The sequence below is a fragment of the Chionomys nivalis genome, chromosome 14 (assembly GCF_950005125.1).
Source record: "Chionomys nivalis chromosome 14, mChiNiv1.1, whole genome shotgun sequence".
Lineage (NCBI taxonomy): Eukaryota > Metazoa > Chordata > Mammalia > Rodentia > Cricetidae > Chionomys > Chionomys nivalis.
Genome location: NC_080099.1, coordinates 45,839,792 through 45,855,698, shown reverse-complemented (window position 1 = coordinate 45,855,698; position 15,907 = coordinate 45,839,792). Strand labels below are relative to the sequence as shown.

The following is a 15,907-nucleotide window of genomic DNA, read 5'->3' as shown; positions in this document are numbered from 1 at the left end:
TTGAGATTTTCCTTCCTTTCCAGAGGGTTGTGATTACAGGCATGCACCACCAGTCCAGATGAGCCTGTCTTGATGAATACTGTCAGGATGTAGTTATGTATGCACCCATATCTTCTCTTCACCATATGTCACAACTGTGTAAAGGGCGGCTCAAACACGCAATGCTCCAGAGATAGTTGTGGGGGTACATGTGGATGACCTCTAGTCCTCAGAGGTTCATGAACAAGGCTGCTCTTGTCAGCCTGCCATCAGCCTGAAGCCATAACTGGGCAGGTGCTCTGTGGTGTCATCTCCCTGCCCCATTCCTTCCTTCCAGGTCTCACTCTTTCAGCCTCTTGGACTTCCTTCTTTTGATGCTGTTACATGCCTCTGCTCTGTCTTCCCTTTCAGAAATCTGTTTCCAAAACCACGGCCCACTCCTCCCTTCTCCCGGCCCCCACCTCAGGATCCATCAAACCTCATCCTGGCCCTACCCTCTTCCCTTATCCCAACTCAGATTTGTTTTCTAGATGGAGGTCTTCTCAGTTCTGCCAGACATCTCAGGCCTTCCTGCCTCTCTGCAGCCCACTATCTTTCTCTCCATTGTTCTCTGCCTGGGTTCAAGTTTTCTTTTTTTCATTAAAACAAACAAACTAAGGTCTCATTCTGTGGCGCAGGCTGACCTTGAGCCTTCTGTGATCCTATTGCTGCACACTCTCGCCCTAGGATCTTCCAGACTCTCGTGTTTCCAATCCCTCTTCTCCTTTAGCTCTTCCTTAGAGTTGCAATGCTTCTCTGCTTTCCACGGCTGTCTTCCATTTGTGTGCTATACTAGTTGGTGGGGTTCTTGCTCAGCATCAGCATGGGTTTGATCCTCAGCATCAAATAAAACCAGGCACAGTTGTACTTACCCACAATCCTAGCACTCAGGACAGAGGCAGGAGGATCAGAAATTCTCCAGCCTCAGCTACACAGAGAGTTCAAAGCCAGCCTGGGAAATATGAGATCCTATTTCAAAATAAATACATAATAAAATACAAGTGCAAAAAATGGTACTACAATAAACAAGTAGTTAGATGTGAAACAGCCCATTACACACACACACACACACACACACGTATGTATGTATGTATGTATGCATGTTTTCTTTTTTTGAGAAAGGGTTTTTTTTTATTTTATTTATTTTTTTTTGGTTTTTCGAGACAGGGTTTCTCTGTGGTTTTGGAGCCCGTCCTGGAACTAGCTCTTGTAGACCAGGCTGGCTTCGAACTCACAGAGATCCGCCTGCCTCTGCCTCCCGAGTGCTGGGATTAAAGGCGTGCACCACCACCGCCCGGCTTGAGAAAGGGTTTTATTGTGTGAGCCAGTCTGGCCTCAAACTCAGATCTTTCAGGTTCAGCCTGAATGTTGGCATTAAAAGCTGTGAACTATGGTCAGGCTGTTTATCTATGTATTCTTGATCTTCTGATGCTGTATATCAAGCAGCCTGGCCCCAAAGGGTACTCAGGTGGTTAGTTGTAAATTAACTTCTTGGTCAAAGATCCTATTGTGTGAAAGCCTGGGAGGACATACAGAAAGCCTTGGTAGAGGTTCAGGGAGTGGGAGACTAAAACTGAAATGGAAGTCAGCAAGAAGTGAAAGGCTCTTAAAACGAGCCCCCCCCTCAGGCTCTTAATACGAGGCCCCCCGGGGTGTGCTTCATTTTCATTTCATTTGTTTACATTTTCATAGTCTGTTTGGAAAGACTGGACAGTGACCGAGGTGTAAAGATACCAGTGTAGCAATCAAGATGAGGAATTTGGGTCGCTTTCCCCCTTTTCTTTGCCAGTTTTGGGAGTCACTTTAGCCTTGCTTGAGCTTCACAAGCACTCAACCACTGAAATATACTCCAGCCCCGAAAATCAGTTTCCAAAATGAAAATCCAAGTTTTTTTTCTTTTTCTCATCTTTTTTCAAGTAGGACTAGGAAACTTGTTATAGGGTGTTCTCCGGGAGCATTGCAGCGGTTTCTTTTCCTGTGGGAATAGGTGACCCTGAGGACCCAGAGGTCCTGGCTGGGATACATAAAAATATTCCTAGTTTTGCAGTTAGTCTCGTTACAGTCTCAAGCACTGGTCACACACTACTGCAGCAAGGTTTATGGCAAGTTGCCAGAGTGCAATTTAGTCATCAGCCTCAGCGGACAACTCCAAAGTAGGCTCCTGAACCTAGCTAGCAGCGGAGAAGAGGCCAGGCGGCAGCAGCTCACAACCCGACGTATTCTGCACCGAGCAGACCCCACAGCCCTTGCTGTTTCTCTCAGGCTTCAGCCTTAGCGATGTGGGGCAGTGTGCCCTCAAGGAGTTAGAGAGGAACTCTAGAGACAGCCTGGGACCGAGGTGCCAAGCGCCAGGCTGTGAACCCCCACCGCCTTGCGGGGGGGCGGGGCTCGCGTTATGACACCGCCCTCGCTTGGCCCCGCCCCCTCGCGCGTTGCCAGGGAGATCAGGTGACTCGGGGCTTCCAGCGCTTGAGGAGCGGGTGACGTCAGGCGCGCCGCTGCGGCTCAGTGGCTCGCGGCAGGTGCGGTGCTGTTGGCGTAGTCGGGTCCTGTCTTCTTCAACAAGACCGGGTCAGCACCCGGCCGCGGCGTGGAGCAGAGAGGTGAGGGTGGTGGGTTTGGAGCGGGGCGGCCAGCCCAAGGCGGGGAGGCGCGGGCGGCTGCGCGGGCAGAGCTGGCGGGACCCGCGGCACGGCGGGTTGGGGCGAGCGACTCCTGAGGAGGAGGGGACTCCACGGTGCCACCACCAGACGTCTGTGGCGAACTGAGAGTCTCCGGTGGTCTGTGGGGTCCGAGGGAGTCCGCGGGCTGGGAGCGGAGCGGGCTCGCCCCACCCTGTCTCCGGGGACGTCTGCGGGAAGCTGCTGGATTTCTTTGCCTTGGGCTGCGATTTCTGCGGCTAGGCGGGCGACGCGTGATCGGGGTCGAGCTTGCTTGAGAGTGGGGGGACCGGTCGCGGGGGAGTGAGCTGCAAAGGGCTAGGGAGACGCGGAGCGGAAGGTGTGGGCGCAGGGAACCCCGGCCGCTTGCTGTGGGCGCCGGATCGGGATCCGAGTGTACACCTGTTGAGGAGATGAAACCGGAGAGGGTGCTGAGGACAGGGAGAGAGGGGACCTCTGGGGAAGGAGACCCGAGTCTTGAACTCTGTGTAGTACGTGCTGGGGCTATCTGGGATGGAGAATTTGGAGCATTAAGTTGGGACCTGTTGGGAAAAAAGCTTGAGCGAGCTGAGGCATCGTTTGCTGTGGGGGGCCATGAAAACTGGGTTAGGGAAGGGAGATCACTATGATGGGGAGGCATTGAAGTGGTTGGTGTGATTCCGGAATAGTTGACAACACCTGAACTCTGGTGAGGGTTCAGGCAGCCTAAGTGCCGGGAACACTTCAGCACATTTAAATTTTATTCTAGAAGGGACGTATCCAACCGTGTCTTATTTTCTTGTATCCCATTTGACTGGGTAGAGTGACTCGTGAGAGAGATAGGCTTTCTTCGTTTTGCATAGAGTCTGGAATGTTCCCAGCACATTGCCCTTCAGAGACCTCGGCACGTCTTGCAAAAAAAAATACCCCTATCCCTAGGGTGAAATCCAAACCGAACTGATTGGCAGGTGTTTCAATGTGGGAAGTCACTAAAGGGAATTAGCACCAAACCAAGCTTATGGAATGTTGAGTAAGGTGTAAATTGTGAAACAGCTCACTATTTTTTCCTACTCAACTTCCCTCAGTTTCTGGTCTTCTCAGAGGAAGATTGCTTAACTTTGTATGTGGATGGTGCCTGTGTGTCTGGTTTTGGTTCTGATTTTGAGGAGATAGTCCCATGTAGTCCAGGTTGGCTTCTGCTTTCTTATTCTGTTTCCACCTCCCAAGTACTGGGTTTACAGGCACACACCATAAACACCCAGCTTTGTTTAAATATTAATTGGACTATTTTTTTCTTGATTTCCCAAGAAACCAGAAAAATGTATTTTGAGTTTATGATTTGGTGATGTATATATATTTTTGTGTTTCTGAAATATATCGATGCTGCTAAAACATCAAATCTTTTGTTTTCTGTAAAGAACTGAAACGACCAAACTTTCCCACCGATTTGTATTGTATTTGTTTCACTCCAGAAAGCAAAATTGGACCTCCAGGGATCTTGTATCGTAAAAAGCAGTTTAGGGAATTGGTAAGAACTTAGGAGGTGGCCTCAGCTGGTTTACATGTAAATGCAAAAACTGGTCCAGCACTCTGGAGAGCCTAACTAGAGTGGTTGAGATGAGGAAAATGAACTTCCAGCCAGCTGTGAAATCAGGCTCCATAAAAGAATCCCTAAGATAGGTGATGTTAAAACAGACACAACCACAAAACAGCAAAGTGCCTAAAGGCCTCAGAGGTTTTTTTGTTTGGTTTTGCTTTTTAATGGTTTTCCAAAGCTGTGTAGCCTTGGCTGTTCTGGAACTCGCTCTATAAATCAAACTGGCCTAGAATTCACAGAGATTCACCTGCCTCTGCCTGCCAAGTTCTGGGATTAAAGACAGGCACCACACTGCCCAGCTAGGCCGCAGAGATTCTCAAGAGTCTCTTCAGGGATCTCTTAAGAAAGGTTAGAAATTGCTGGGCAGTGGTGATGCACAGCTTGGGAGGCAGAGGCAGGCAGATCTCTGTGAGTTCCCGGGCAGCCTGGTCTACAAAGCGAGTTCAGCATAGCCGGGGCCATACAGAGAAACTCTGTCTCAACAAACAAAAAAGAATGGCTAGAAATTAGATGCCTTAGCACGTCAGGTTTTTTTTTTTTTTCTGTTAAAAGTTTTCCCAGTTTCTGATCATATTTCAGATGTCCAGCTAATTCCACCTCTTCTGGAAAGAAACAGACTTTCCCATCCCCCTTTCCCAGACAAGGTCGCAGGGAGTTGTCAGGACAGATACATAGACTGAGAATTTCTTTGGAAATTTTCCATTTTCTTTCACCCTTGCCACTCCCACGTGTTTTTCTCATTGGTAGAGAACTTAAGAGTTCATTGTCAGGGAAAAAAAATGTTAGTGTGTTTTCCTAAAGACAAGCTGTGATAATACACCAGGGCTGGCCTTCCAGCATTCGAAACACATGGTTTTCCTTACATGGACTGGGGCCAAGGACTTGTGATGCAACTCACTGTTGGAGTCTTGCCAAGCATCACCACGACCCACACGGGGTCCATCTCACCCGCAAAGTGGGAAGAGTTGGCTACTGTTTTAATTCCAGTATTTAAGAAGCAGAGAAGGGACATTGCGAGCTGTAGGCCGTCAAGGGTTACATACTGAGTTTGAGCCAAATAATCAAAAGAATTGGGCTGAGGTGAGAGGCTTAGCCTGGTATATTTTGAGCCTTTCATCTCTGTCATTTCTGTCACTCCCTACTTGTCATGGTCGGTGCCCTCTTCACAGAGATACAAGAATTAATGAGAAGCTATATAAAATTCAGATTGCTCCAAAGCAAGACTTTTTTTTTTAATATTCCTGAATGAATGGTGTATTTGAGATACAGGAATTTTTTTAAAAAGAGGTAAAAGTTACAAACTTTTGCTAACATCCCATTTACACTGAGAGGCCTTTTTGCTGTCCAGCCCACCCCGCCCTGTAGTTCTGTGGACTTAGTTACTAATGATCAAGACCTGGAGGCCTGAGATTAAACACCTGCTTGTATTTCATGTGCAAATAAGCACACTTTTCATTATCTTATACTCTTTCTCTATTACCAGGTGTTGATTCTTTCAAGCACTTGCAGTAAGCCAGTAACAGCAAGCTGTGAGGCTGGGCAGCTTCTTACTCAGAATCCTTTGATGGTGATATTATTACTGGAAGTTGTCTCAGCCTGTAAGGAGCTAGTCCTTAAAGCTCTTCCAAGGAAGAAATTGGGGATACTGCTCACTAAATTGATAAAGATCAGAATAGTTATCTTTGAAATTTCCCTATCTTGTTCAGCCACAGGTCTGACCAGAGAGAAATTCAGGTGCTTGCTATTGTTCCAGGAACTCTGACATCAGCCCTCAGACCTCTCACTTTGTTGCCTGAGTAAATCTTTTTTACCTGAGGGAATTTAGACAGAAGAGGCTTCCTGTTTCCTCAAGCTAAGCCAAGTGCTGTGTCCCAGACCTCAGAGCTCCCCACATTTGTCCAAGTCAGCTAATTGGCTTGGCTCTAAAATGGGAGTCAGCAATGAAAAGCAGCAGGGTAGAAGCCAGGGCACTAAGAGCCGGCTCTCCAGCCTCACCCACGAAAGGTTCATGCCACCTTGAGAACTGTAGCCACAGGAAGTTTTAGGGAAGTGTGGAAAGTGCTACCCTGATTTACCAGGGTTCTACTTTTCAGCGGTACAAAGTCTTACCCATATAACCATTCTCGTTTTTTTCCAGTATAGTGTTCAATAAATTAACTACAGATTTTCAATACTCTCCATCTCTCCTCTTCTCTCTCTCTCCCCCTTTAAGGCAGGGTCTCCTCTAGCATGGACTGGCCTCAAATTGCTGTGTGGCTGAGGCGAGGTTTGAACACCTGATCCTGCTGCTTCTGCTTTCCAGGAGCTGGGATTACAGGCACGTGTCACCATACCTGACACCCAGTACTTCATTATGTACTTGCTTTCTGGATGATTTTGTACAGCTGCTGGCTAGTGTTAAGTGTTGCAAGCACATTGAAGGTAGGCTGAGCTAAGCTATGGTGTTTACTATATTAACCACATTTTTATTTATGATAGTTTCAGCTTATGATGGGTTTGTCTGGATGTAACCCCACCATAAATAGAGGGACACTGGGACTGATTTAGGCCTCAAAGACAAATGTGTGTAACTGGTAGGGTCCTCACATCTAAAGCAAGGGAGACAGATGGTTTGAGTCTGACCTCTGAGCAGCAGGTAGCAGGCAGATCGACAGCTTTCTGTACTCTTAATTAGATGGTTTAAGGGAGCGTTGGCAGTTGTGGTGGGAGGAAGGTTTGCTTTACCTGATGCCCTCATTAGGGAGTAAATGCTTGCTTTATTCAGAGATGCCTATCGCTAGTTCCCTGATGGCTTATCTTAAGAATTGTTAGCTAGTCCCAAGAGCATTGCCAGAAAATATGTCACATTGAAAACTACCTAGACATGCCCATTGGCAAGAGAGAGGGCAGGATGGTGAACAGTTGAGCTGCAGAAATATCCAGGGAGAGGGAAATCTGGGAATGGCCTAGACTTCTTCCCCGTTTATTTCAGCATCAGGACTGTAGGTAGGAGCAGCTGGAGAGGCGTGCGAGTAGCAGACATAGGCACGTGCCTGTCTCGCGTCTCCTTTAAGCCTCGTTCTTGCTGCTTTCCTGATGTCCCCAGTAGCCTGTGGACTTACTCAGCCTTTCCAGCAAAGGCCACTGTTAAGCTAGTGTAGATCCCAGTTGCTGCAGCCCTCTGCCTCTGCTGACTCTTGAGTTAGGGTTCTTGGTGCTCTTCAATGTCTGACGGTGGCTATGAAACTGGTGGGGCGCCGGGCTGTGGTGGCGCACGCTTTTAATCCCAGCACTCGGGAGGCAGAGGCAGGTGGATCTCTGTGAGTTCGAGGCCAACCTGGTCTACAAGAGCTAGTTCCAGGACAGGCTCCAAAGCCACAGAGAAACCTTGTCTCAAAAAACCAAAAGAAGCCGGGTGGTGCGACGCCTTTAATCCCAGCACTCGGGAGGCAGAGGCAGGCGGATCTCTGTGAGTTCGAGACCAGCCTGGTCTACAAGAGCTAGACAGGACAGGCTCCAAAACCACAGAGAAACCCTGTCTCGAAAAACCAAAAACCAAACCAAAACAAAAAAAACAAAAAACAAAAAACAAACAAAAAACGGTGGGGCAAAAGTTTTCAGGTGAAAAAGAGAAACCTCATGTCTTTCTCACACTTCATGTTCTATATGTGTGATTTTTGTCCTATCTCCATGCCTTCCTTGCTGTTTTTTAAAAATACTTCTCATTTTTAAATTTTGTGTATGTATGGGTGTTTTGCCTGCATGTATAATTTTGTGCCATATGCATGCATGGTGCCGTGAAGTTCAGAGGAAGGCATTGAATCCCCTGGAACTGGAGTTAAAGATCATCAGGAACTGCCTTGTGGGTGCTGGGAGTCGAGCCTGGGCCCTTTGGAAGAGCAGCCAGTGCTATTAGCCACCAAGCCTTCTCTCCAGTCCAGCTCTTACAGTCTCTTTATAGGGGCAGCGGCTTTTGAGACAGGGTTTCTCTGTATAACCGTAACTGTCCTAACTGCTCTTTGTAGACCAGGCTGGCCTCCAACTCATAGAGATCCACCTGCTTCTACCTCTTGAGTGTAGGGATTAAAGGCTTGTGCCACCACTACCCTGCTTCCAACTCTTATACCCTTTAATTGGCTTAATTAGTGCAGCTGTCAATAACTATCTCTCATTTCATCTTCTTAAAACTTCAAATTTTTATCCCAGAACTCACCTGGTGGGGAAAAAAAGGAGAAAAACTGACGCCCACAAGTTACCCTCTGACTTCCAGATGTGTACCATATTGTACATGGGGTGCTGGAGTGCACACACACACACACACATACACACACAATAAATGTAATGATTTTTTTTAACTTGAAATCTTATTTACAAGGGAAGCTATCATTGCCTTTAAGTTGAAAAGTACGGTACCCGCTGCCACAAATAGAAGGTGAATGTTATAAGCTAAAATAGAGTTGTTTGTATATGTTCTCTAAATCATAGTGCATACATGAGTCACCCGTGGTGAGTTCTCCAGGTGGCAGGAGGTGGATGGTAGAGCTGGTTTATGTAGGCGGGCTTTCAGAGAAGTCTCCCTAAACCCTGTCCTAAAACTTGTATGAAAGTCTGATGCTAAGAAAGCCACAAAATGAAGAACCTAGTTGCTGAGAATAGGTAACTGCGATGGTAACACACACCTACAGACCTACCACTCAGGAAGCTGAGCTAAAAAGGATTGCAAGCTCCAGGCAAGACTGTCTCCCGGAAAAGACAAGTATAATATAGAAACCTCTGTCTTTGTTTGTTTTTCTTATTTTTTTATTTTATTTTTTTTTAACCACTGCCATTTTGATGCGGTTTGCCATAAGGAGGCCTAAGAGGTGGTGATGGTGTGCTCTGTGTTAACTCAGACCAGAAGCTCAGGCCTAGCTTTGTTGATGCCGTAGTGCGGTGTTGTCCTTTCTGTGCAGGTGTGCCCCGGGAAACTCAGGTTTTACCCGGTGGCGAGGGCAGTCCTATTAGTTTCTAGGCTCTTTGACTCCTTTGACTCAGCTGCTTTGAGTCCTTCATCTTTTTGCATGTGGAGTGCTCTTTGTAGGTGCCAGTAGTGACAGAACGTTGTCATTTAGCATTTGTTTCTTCTAGTCTTTGTTACCCATGCCGCTCATACCCTAGACCAGAAGAGGTTGGGCCGTGCTGTTGGGGTGGTGTGATCTCTGGGAGCCTCATGTGGTCGGTATCCATGGCACTGCAGGTGTGAACTGAAATTTACTATTGTCTGTCATGGGTTACCTGCCGTGTTGACAGAGCTGCGGCTCTCTCTGAGGGCTAGAAAAGGAGCTTTCATGGTGGAGCAGAGAGGGCCGTTTGGGTATTCATCAGGAGCTCAGTTAAATTGCCAGCACATTAAGCTGTAGGAGCCTTTTACTAAGCCATCAAGATGTCAACTTTTCCACAAAGCCTACTCTAATGCTCTGGGAGGCTGTGAAACCCGCCTTTCAGGGGCTGTGCTGGGGGGGACCTGACCTGGGAAGTGGCTTTCTCAGGCTCCTTGGGAGGGATGGCCCTGTCCCTTTCTAGTGCGTCCTCTCAACTTGGCAGGGGGCAGGGTTCTTCCTCTCTCCAGCTTTCTATGTGCTAACCCGGTTCATTTCCCTAACTCCTCTCTGTGTTAGCAGCTTTCTCCCCCCTCCCTTCCCTTCTGCTCACTGCTGCCCCTCTTTTGATCCTTTCTATTGCTGGGCCTCATTTTCTCTCTGTTTCCACTTTGAGGGTTGCCTTGTTTGAAGTCCCAGAGTTCCGGTGCTGTCCTGTGACTGGATGTTTTTTGCAGGAGCAGCCAGCCATAGGCTTTCGGCTAACCGCGTTGGTGGGCTGCTGACCAGAGCTGAGCCGCTTGGGCCTAGTATGAAGCGAGTGTGGATTTGCCTGCTGTTCTTAGACTGTCAGGCCAGGGGCTGTGCTGTACCCCCAGAGACTCCTTCTGGAAGCTCAACGCAAAAGGGAGTCCCGCATTCAGACAACCTGTGGTTTTTGCCGAGGACCAAACACAATGAAGGCTGAAACAGGCTGGTGGCCTGGGAACCTGCTAGATGCTTGCAGTTATGGGTACTGCCTTGGAGCCAGGTGTTCCCACATGGTCAGTGGAACAAATCTATTTTCCTTGTACTTGGAAGTGTCTAAAAGCAGCCTTTCCTTCTCAATAAATTAAGACATAAGTTAATTTTTCCCCTAAATTCCATGTGACTTTTAGTCAGGGATAATCAGTAGGCATTGTGAACCTTTATTGCTAAATAAGCCATATGGGCTAGGCATATTTAATCCCGAGTGCTGGGATTAAAGGTGTGTGCCTGGCAGAACCTAATTTTTTATTTATTTACTATTGATTGATTGGTTAAGAGAAGATCTTATTGCTTATTGCTGGCTGGTCGGAATCTACTATGTAGACCAGGCTAGCTGGCCTCAAACTCAGAGATCTGCTCACCTCTGCCTTCCAAATGCTGGGATTTTAATGCCTGACTTAAAACTTTATTTTTAAATCTAAATAACTAAGTAAATGCACTATATTACAAATTGTTGCTTTGCTTTGTTGCTGTTACTTAACCACGTTGGTTCATGTACTTCTGTCTCATTGTTTTGAAGACTCTCAGCGGTATTATTTCTATAGTTTGGGAGTACTTGGGTTTATTTTATCTTCTCATAATAATGGGTTTTTAGAATACTATGTACCCTGTGTATGTGTTATGTTGCTGTTATGAATATATAAAAATGTGTGTATATGTAAAATTTAAAATTTTTAGCGTACTGCTGTAATATGTTATCTGTAAGATGAACCCCCTAAAAGTAGGTCTGCCAGTTCAATAGATAAAATGTTAATTTATTTATTTGGGATATAATTTTAAATATGACCCGGGCACAGTGAGAAACAGTTGTAATCCAGTACTTGGGAGGCTGAGACAGGAGGAACTCAATTACAACCAGCCTGGGCAACATAGGGAGATGTCAGGAAGGAAGGAATGTTAGGAGGGCAGCGTCCTTTGGTAAACACTGCTCCTGAGTGGAGTTGCATCTGAGTTCACTTTCCTCAACTAGCTGCCCATCCACTGTTGCGGCCTGACTTTCCCACTGAGGGCTCTTCTGCTTGTACCTCATAGACCTTGTAGAGCCCTGAGGTGTGGCTCCGGGACCTCCTAACTTGAGTTTGTCTAATCTGAGTAGCTGGACCACTTAATGAGACCTTTGCAATTAGAAATCTCGCAGATTTTCCTTCCTGGAAAAATAATAGACTAATAGAGAAGTTGCTAAAGCCTAAGTAGTGTTAGAACTCTTCTCTGCTGCCCGGCTCGGGTCCTGATGCTCAATAGAGGTGAATAAAGTTCTAAGATTTTTTTTTTTCCTTTTGGTTTTTCGAGACAGGGTTTCTCATCTTCTCAGCCAAAGATTTCCTGGAACTCACTCTATATAGATCAGGCTGGCCTCGAACTCACAGAGATTCACCTGCCTCTGCCTCCTGAGTGCTGGAATTAAAGGCATGCACCACCACTCCTGGCCCTAAGATTCTTTCTGAAAACAGTAAAGGGTAGTTATAAAAAGGGAGGCATATAAAAGAGCATCCTGAGTCTGTCCTTAGCACAGCGGTGCTCACCTTCAGCCTCATTCTGTGCAACAGGTGCTCACCATAGTGATCCCCATCCAACTCTGAAATGTACTTCGTTTTTTCTTTGGTATTTCCCAGATTGTTGCCTCTGACTAATGTGTGAAGTTGGAGTAGTTCTCAGTAGGATCATCACTTATGCGTAGAAACTGACTTGTCTACTCTTGCTCACAGTGCTCTGTGTGTCCCCTCTTAGAGGTTGGTCTGTGATTGCTGCTGCTGCTGCTGTCTGTCTCTCTAGTCAGAACAGAAACTGAATCTTGTCCACACTGTCTCAGTAGTGGGGGAACCTCGAGTGGAGTTACAGCTGATGTTCCAGAAGTTTTCATGGGCTGAATAAATGGCAGATGTGAGTAGCATAAAGTTAGCATACCCAAGTTACAGTAAAGTGGAGTATTTTAGTGAAAACTGTAAGTCAGGGAGATAGATGGCTGCGTAAAACCAAAGCTCAACAATCCTACACATAAAATTATGGTGTAGATTCAAAAAAGTTGAAGGGCCTAGAATATAATACAATCTGTTTACAGTTATCCTGTTAAAAGGCAGCTGAAAGACATGGAGGCCTTTAAGTTAAGATCATGTCTTTGTGTCTTTTCAACTTTAAAGAAAATTATACAAGTTGCCGGAAGGATTCTTAGACTAGAAGTATCCTGACTTCAGGCTTCAATAAGATCAAAGGTGGGAAAGTGTGAATGTCACACACAAAAAATCTTATTTATCCCTGTGTTTTTACCCAGCCAAATCTTCCTAGTTACCACAAAAAGTCACAGCTACAAAAGCCAAAGCAGAGAGACAGCAGTGGACAGACACAGGATAATAGTTAATAAGGGGAAGATTGGAAATAGGAAGGAAAATTGACTCATCAGAAGAGGCCAAGTTTTAAGAGGCAAAATGGTCATTAAAAAGAGCAAGCAGCATAAATATCTCAGAAAGCATGAAGAAAACTTGATTTCCTCAGCTTACTAACAGTGGCCGCCACATTAAGTATAATTTTTAAAAATCACCTGTGATTTCAGCATAAGTCAACGATGATAGATTTTTTTCCTTATAGCTAAGTATTTATCTGTTTGCTTTACAATGTAGAATATGAAAACTTGACTGTTCAACTCGGTGGATTTGTATGTTTTATGAGAACATGACTCAGTTCAAGATCAGATCATTTCTGCCATTCTGGAGGTCTGTCTGTCTCGAGTGTCCTGAAGTCTTGGTGGCTCTTGCTCCTCAAGTGAATGAACATCAGTGGTGGTGCTTGAACAACATCCGGCTGACGGTGCTCACCTGTCTCTGAGAGTCACCGGGTTGCCACAGTGATGGTTCTTTGATTTATTATTTCTGGGTGGCCGTTGTTTGCCCTGTACAAACATACCATAGTTTAAACTGCTGTGCCGCAGATTGTTTCCAGTGTGGAGCAATTATAATTCACAGCTACTCTGGGGTATGTGTCTTGTGGTGGCCTTCGAGCTTCTTCCCTTCAGCGTATAGGAACATGCTGAACACTTGGGCCACCAGCTGCACTGCATACACCAAAAACTGGTCCCTTTAAACTGCTTAGTGGTGATACAGCAGGAGTTGTAGTTTGCTAAAAGTTTGCACAGCAAGTAAATCACCAATGACATAGCTCCACGGAATCCTCAGAATGAATACCGTAGTTAAAGCAGGACTCTGTAGAGATTCCAATTCCTCAGAAGCATCCCTGTAGTTAAGGGAGGCATAACTGGTTATCAGGGAAGAGAACTGCTGAGTCAGAAGAGAAACTGAACATATGACATGCTTTTTCCTAAAAGTGTGATGCTGTAGCTTTTATTTATAGTTCTGTGACATGTTGAGTTATTTTTGTATATAAAGCTAGGAATCACCCCTCCCCCCACAGCCATTAATCTAGATTATTTTATTGGAAACACAGTCTTTTCCTTTCTGAATTGCAGAGGTGCCCTTCTGTTAAATTAAGTCACTGTACTGTGAATTTGTGTTAGGACTTGACATTCTATTAAATTTTTTTTAAAGTTTAATTTAGGGGATAGCAAGATGGCACAGCAGTTACAGGCACCTACCACCAAGCCTGATGACCTGAGTTCAATCCCTGGGACCCACATGGTAAAAGGGAGAACTGACTCCCACAGGTCATCCTCTCGTCTTCACACAGTGTCATGGTACACTCATGCTCACAACACACACACACACACACAAACAAACATAATAAAATTGGATAATTACAATAAAAATTGAATTGAATTTGGTGTGTGTGTGTGTGAGAGAGAGAGAGACAGAGAGACAGAGAGGAGACAGAGAGGAGAGGGAGACATGTGGAGTTCATCAGGTTTGCATGGCAACTTGTTTACAATTGTGTTCTCTCCAGCCCAGGATTATTCTGTTGTATTACATTGATCTTTTTGTTAGTTTTTATTTTAGCAAAATGTGGAATTGTGCAGACTATATAGCTTTCAAGTTTTTTCTTCATGTGTGTGTGTGTGTGTGTGCATATACATAGGTAGGCCAGAAGTTGATGTCTTTTTCTAGTCTTCTTTGTTTATTTCATGTTATTTTTTTGAGACAGGGTTTCTTTGTGTAGCCCTTGCTGTCTTAGAACTCACTTTGTAGACCAGACTGACCTCGAATTTACAGAGATCTGCCTGCCTCTGCTTCCTGAGTGCTGGGATTAAAGGCGTGCGCCACCACTGCCCAGCTTTACTTTTTAACTGACAGTTTTGTGTATACACACACACACACACATATTGAGTAGAGTTTTTTTTTCCACATCCTGTCTCAAAGTCTCCTCTTGTCCATTTTCATCTTATTTTTTAGACAGAGTTTCTCTCAACCTGGAACTCGTCATTTTGGCTAGACTAGCAGGCCAGGAAACACCAGGGATCCCTTTGCTCTTCCCCAGCACTGGGATTATACATTAATGGCTGCTGTGCTCCGCTTTTTATGTGGCTTCTCTGATTGAACTCAGGTCTTTATGTATTCCTGGTAAACTCTTTGCCAGCTGAGACATCTCTCCAACTCCTAAACTCTGCCGCACAGAATTCAGTTTATTTCAAGAGCATAGAACTTGTAGATTGATGGTTGAGCACTTGCTTAGCATGTTTGAGCCTCTGGGTTGAATCTTCAGCACTAGACCCCTACGTATACGCACAGAAATGAAAACAGAGCCCACTAATAGATAAACTATGAGTTGGGTGTACCGGAGTAGCTATTTTCTTCTATAGGTGTGTGGGTTATGATTTCTTTTCCCTGCTTTATGTAGTTCCCGTGTGGAGGTCAGAGGATAATTTGTGAAAGACAGTGCTTTTTTCCCAAGGATTGAACTTGGGTCATCAGGCCTGGAAGGAAGCTCTTTCACCTGCTAAACCATTCTGCCGACCCCTTTTTGGTCTTGTTATTTGTTTTTGTTTTGCTGTTGGTTTTCAAGACAAGGTTTCTCTGTGTAGCTTTGGAGCCTGTCCTGGAGCTCACTCTGTAGACCAGGCTGGCCTCAAACTCACAGAGATCCGCCTGCTTCTGCCTCCCACATGCTGGGATTAAAGGCAGCACCACCACCACCCGGCCCTTTCTGGTTTTTATGTTGAAGGCCTCACCCTCCAGTGTCTGATAATCTTTGTCCATCCATTAATATATAAAGCAATAAATAGAAGTTCTCTGTGCATGACCTTACCATAGTTGACTGGAGAAGTCATTTCTTTGTTATCCTCTTGTGTATTGGTGTTGGATTTGTTTTGTTTTTGAAACAAGGTTTTTCTGTGTAGTCCTGACTATCCTGGAACTCACTCTGTAGACCAGACTGGACATGAACTCAGAGATCTGCCTGTCTCTGCCTCCTGAGTGCTGGGATTAAAGGCATGTGTCACCACCACCTGGCTGGTATCTGTTTTTCTACCATTGAGATATTTCAGTTTTTCTGAAGGAAATGTATTCACCATACTGCTCATAGGGGCAGTGCCGGCAGCTACCAGGTAGACTGTAACAATGACATTTTTCAAAACTATCATATTTTTATTTCTTGGCCTTGATGAGTCCTTAAAGTGTCTCTGTGAACCA

The 15,907-nt window shown here is 45.5% G+C and overlaps 1 long non-coding RNA gene across 1 annotated transcript in view; it reads left to right on the top strand.

Moving 5' to 3' along the window:
• Nucleotides 1-2,479: 2,479 nt before the first annotated feature.
• LOC130886810 (uncharacterized) overlaps nt 2,480-15,907 on the top strand; it is a 55,183-nt gene continuing 41,755 nt past the window's right edge. The window contains exon 1 of the long non-coding RNA XR_009058304.1: nt 2,480-2,621. This is a non-coding gene — a long non-coding RNA (uncharacterized LOC130886810). The remainder of the gene's footprint in view (nt 2,622-15,907) is intronic.